We start from the raw sequence: 6,000 nt of genomic DNA on the forward strand, positions 1-6,000 counted from the left end.
GGTCTTGGTGGTTTAATTCTAACTTAATTTACGGGTATCCGAAATAAAACTTTTTGACATTAATTAATAGATGTACAATGTATTGTACACTTTTTGCAAAATTACACGGCTACACATGTACGCCAAATACTTGCCTGGCGTGATTCTAATCTTGGATTAGCCGTTTTAGTAGCATTTAAGTACTGGTTTACTGTATTATACTGGACGAGGCAGGTCGATACATCTGTAGTCGCGAAGACGCTGGACGACCTGTAAATAAATCTCAAACACACACACCATTATACTGGACGGTGTCAATGCAACTAATACATAAGTAAGATTGAAGTTATTTGAATGGTTCAAAACAATTGACCTTGATTACCGTTTTCCGGAAATATTTAATGTTGCAACTGTTTTTAAATCTGTTAATGAATTGTAATAAACGAAAAGAAGAAAATTCGTTGTATTTAAAGATAACAATTGCAATATGGAACGCATGTGTAGCTGTCGCAAATTAATAATTTAAATGTAATGATATTGAGTAAATGATGTACCAAGACACACACGCCGTATTTAATATCACGTTTTTGTTTTGTTTTCATTCCGGTTCTTTACTTGTTCCTTCAGGGTCAGCCCTTTATCAGGGGCTTTCAATTCGATGACCCCTCCATCTCGCTCTCCTACCGGCCAGATACAATCAGTACACCTGTTCTTATCGTCGCCGGATTTGGGACCTCTGTCTTTTGCGTGAGTAGAGACAAAGTTTGTTCTTAACCATATATGTTTGTGTGCGCCGGCGATTTGCCTAACCGTCTTTTCATTTTGGCACTGTTAGATTGACAACATCACCGTGTTCTTGCAAAGTCATTTAGTTGAAGACCAGTGTAGCAAATAACCAGATTTATGAGTCATATACGAGTCCCATGCCTGACTCAAATGTCATAAACCCGGAAATAAACGTAACAAATAAGATTTTCTACAATAAATGTCCAAGCTATATGAAAGACAATTTTGTCAAATGTACAGATGTCCATCAGTATGGGAATAGATCCCGATTTAATTTTTATGTACCTCAAGTTGATGGCTTTACTAGTTCTTCATTTTACTACAATGGTATTACGGATTGGAATGCATTACCCGATAATATAAAGTCCATCGAATCGAAATTTACTTTTAAGAAACTTGTTAAGACACATCTATTAAATGATATGAAGGTAGACGAGAATTCCATGTATTTTTACTTTTAGATTTGTTTTATTTTTATGTAATTCATTATTTTTATGTTTTTTATTCGTGTCAGTGTATTATCATGTCAACTTTTGAAAGATTCACTTAATTCGTAGAAGAAATCATGTGTAGGATCATGTCGATTATATATTAAGAACTGAAAAAACAATATATTTATAGTCACGTATAAGATCTGTTCGACTAAATCCAGGGACCCCGTTGGAAATAAGCTTTTTCATGTTTACATGTCTAAGCTTTACGGGTTATCCTGTGTATACATCATGTCGTAATCTTATTTGGATCTGTGATAAATGGCACCATTCATGTAATGCATGTTTCTGAATATGATAATAATGCAATCTATACGTTACTTATTGCCTTGATTGCATTGAATTGTAAATTGCTTGACATGTATGCACAAATAAAACAAACAAACAAACAAACAAATAAAGAACGGCAATATAAGCAATAATGCAAGTCTTTGCTAATTTAAAATATGTTGTTTTCTAGGTCGTTATTGTGGAGGTTTTAAACGCCACCAACTGGAAGTGTCTACGACCATGCTCAACATTGGAAGACTTACGGTTCTGCGCAAAGGGATTCTCGGTGTTTCTCGTCGGGTTCGTAGTTCAAACACTGTTCTTGGAATTCGTAAAGAGACAGCTTGGATTCTTGAGACCAAACTTCATTGACGTATGTCAGCCGCAGTTTAACAGATAGCTTTGCCCCTCGTAAGTTTGACAATATTTCTTCCAGCTTTAAGTATAATAAATCGTCATTTTGGCTAAGAACCGCTTTAGAGGTAATTAAATTGTTCGATTAAAAGCAATTATCATACATATTTGTATAGCATGTTTTCTCCTCTAAAGCACAAAACATTGATGTATGTGATTTCATCGTAAGTGAAGTTTTCTTCTGAGCGTGATTTTTTATATTTAAATTGGTCAGATTTCCGATCAAACGTATCAAATAGCCTTTTCAGAAAATGGTTGTTGTTTTCTATAACAAACTTTTATGTTGAAATATTTTTTCTCTGCAGCTTCATTACCGAGTACACGTGCAGCGGAAGGGATTACGACGCCGACGAGATTCGTGACAGCCAACAGTCATTTCCATCCGGGCACTCGGCGTTCTCCATGTTCATATCCGTTTTCTACTGCGTATGTACTCTTTCTTTTAGATCTAGCGTGTTTTCAGTCTAATTTTTCGGGCTGATACAAATATTCAGGTCGTCACTTTTACCCTTTTTCGAATGCAATTGTATACATACAATCGGCCGCTCAAATCCATTCGATTTAAGATTTAAATGTAAACTAATTAAACATAAATTATTTCTTTACATGAAACATTAGTTTATAAGTGATAATTTAAAATATAACCTGAAACGCAATTGTGCTTTATTATTACCTTACCATGTCCATTTCCGTCATGGTATCCGAGATGTAGTTTATATCTAGATTCATTACATCGTTGTTGCATACTACATAACATCGAGCCAGAGCACTGTCATATCTGCAATTTTGTTTCAAGTTTTACATACAGGGACGTCTCCGCATAAGTTTTTCACGAATTCTGAAGTTCTTCATGCAAGCTGCTCTAGTCTTCACTGCATCTATCTGCGGCCTGAGTCGCATCAGGGACCACAAACACCATGCCTCAGACGTCATCATCGGATTTGCCGTCGGTGCAGCTGTCGCCGTATTTGTGGAAGAGAACTATGTATAATTTAATTGCAAGTTAATAAATAGTTAGCTTATAAACTTATTCTTAAAACAAAACAATACAATCCAGTATATCGTAATTATCGGTTCCCAATTACAATGCATAATTATTAAAATCGTCTAAATATTATTTCCAGTACAAGCTCGTTGAGGAAAACCTTCTCTCCAAATCTTTAGAGGACGACGTCAGCAATCATCCACGTCATCATCGACAGTTTCACATTACGTATGCTGCTCATGCACAGCACCGTAATCATCGTCGAATCGCAGACGCCAGCCCCGTTACTACCAAACGAGTGCTTTAATGACGTCCCAAACACAAACTCCACAAGCAGGCATGCGTCTTTAAAACTAAAAGTGACACCAGTAACATTATCAAACCAACAGGAACTAGTTTGAAGTTACACAAGTGGTCTATGTTAAATCGTCAGAACTAGTGTTGCAGCAATGAGTTTATGTTTTAATGTAGAAGTTATCGTTCAGAATTTAACACAAACATGAAAGGTTGTGGGTTAGGCAGTTAGGATAAACTTATCTTACACAAATTCAAAGCACTCTCTCAGGAAGTAAAAAGGTTCTGCTGTTTCGATAACTGACTATTTCATAAGGCCTACATTTCTTAATATATGGCAGTCGATCGTTGGCTATGTGCAGAAGATCCCTGAGCAGATCAGTGTCTTTTAGACATGGTATTGTCGACAGTTGCAAAACTTGACCTCAGTGTCTCAAAGGTTTAAGGCACGTCATTTAGCCAATCTCATTTACAGCACATACGTCTGCAAGTATATGATGGTCACATAATTGGATATTGCATCCGTAACAAATCAAGTGATTTGGGAAGATCAGTCGATTGCTTTATTTGGAACGATTTACCTATTTATGTCAGTTTGTTCAAATTGCTTTTGATACATATAGCTTATGGAAATATTTGATTGGTGTTTGTTAATATAATAAATGAACATTGTGGACTTCCGTTGACCCAAAAAGTACGGTGGATGCTCTTTTTTGAATATAATAAAAACATTAAACTTATATGATCGTGTCACTTACGTTCATTGTCTGTAACCTATCTGAACAACCGAGCCATTGATAAATAATATCGAATTGTTGCCGTCACTTCTTTTATTAATTAAATTTTAATTACTAAATATAAACTATAACGCATTGACCATCACATAAAAGCAACTTGCTTTGTGGAATATAGTTTCAGTTGTAATCAAAGACACCACGCAATAAGAGAAACGTGTGATTATAATAATCGGTTTAAAGTTATGTCTTTAGTGCATTGTTCGATGACGTCATAATTATGATGAGACATTATAAGAAGAGAAATATGACGTCATGAGTATGATGAGACATTATAAGAAGAGAAATATGACGTCATGAGTATGATGAGACATTATAAGAAGAGAAATGGTAGAATCTTAAATATCAAACTTTTTATCAATAGACTTTCAGTCAACATTTGAACAACAATGTTTTTTTGATAAAGCAGTAATAATTCTTTAAAAATAAAACGAACATGCAAACATATTTGCCATCAACAAAAAGCTTTTGAAGTATGAACTGAACACAGAGACTATCACGTGTTTGACAAGGAATGTACATGTTCTGATAGATTTTATTTAACGTTCAGCCATATTTTTCAACAACATGATTTATGTAAAACACCCTTATTAAATACCCATCTCAATTTTTTTTTTGGAAGCATCCACGCTGGTTATGGTCTAAATACGTAGTTTATTAATACACTTTTGCTAAAGCAAACGTTTTAAGCTATGTATGGAGCAAGTTCTTGCAGATGCTTCATCTAATAATAGACACATGCATCACGATGCATCACCTTTCAAAGCCAACGTATACAAACGCAAGCCACAGGATGCAATTTGCTACAAGAGAAATGTGTTTCACGCCTTCGGTGTCAAGTGCTTCTTACTATGACGCTTATTGCATCTGCTATTATGATTATCCGTTGAATAAATACGCTTAGGCCGCACAAATTTATCATTTGTTCAACAGGACATTTTACTACAAACACATTGGAGCGAACAAGTGTTTGCTATTCTCATCCAATAATTTTCCTTTTTATCGTTGAACGAACAATACAAAATATATTGTAAATTATATAAGCATTACCAAAATTAAACAAAAAAATAGACATGCGGACGCAATCGAATAATTCAATCCATTTTGTTATTCAACGATTTGTTATTGTGACATATCCAAAGAACATCTTATCAATGTTTTGAGACCTTATTTAATTCGTAATGGTTACAGAATAATGTGATCGCTCTACTTATTGACTTGTAAGCTTATGTTTAAGATTTGGTTATGTTTATGTCATAGTATTACTTCAAATGGTAAGATACAGATGTTGTAATGACAAACTAACTTTTTGAAATTATAGAAAATTATGAGAACGATATATCATTGTTAGTAAACAAGTCATTATGATATGCAATGTCCTTGAATCTTACCTCTGTAAATAAAAATACTTATATATTATTTTTATTGAAATACGTAATCTGTTTGACCGTTGTAGTAATGTAACTATTTCGTGGCTATTTATGCATGATCTATTTTCAATAAATTCAACTTTTATCTCTGTCTTGCAAAATAGGGTGGAAATGAAAACATTTAGTTTTTCTACAAATAGTGTAGTCTGGTGTCGCAAGCGCATGTACCTTTATTCTTAATTCAGTATTTTTCTTATCTTGCGAACGAATTGGCACTTACAGAACTAACTCTAAATAATTTTGAACCCTCTATCGCTATTACTGTATTGTACTCGGTTTGAAATTTAAAACAATGGGTATCATTAACTATTTTCATTATACATAAGTACTAAATGTGTTCTTTAAATGTTATTTCTTTAACAAACTGACTTTATTGAATCGAGGTGTGATATTTAATTTGGAAAAAAAACGTATGTGTTTATGTTTTCGTCATCTTTAAATGTAATTTAATAGTACAAAAGTTTGATGGCTTTATTATCCAAAGGCTTGTTAGAGAAATAACATTTAAAGAACACATTTAGTACTTATGTATTATGAAAATATATTCATCTGACATA

This window comes from Dreissena polymorpha, chromosome 3 (assembly GCF_020536995.1).
Source record: "Dreissena polymorpha isolate Duluth1 chromosome 3, UMN_Dpol_1.0, whole genome shotgun sequence".
Taxonomy (NCBI): domain Eukaryota; kingdom Metazoa; phylum Mollusca; class Bivalvia; order Myida; family Dreissenidae; genus Dreissena; species Dreissena polymorpha.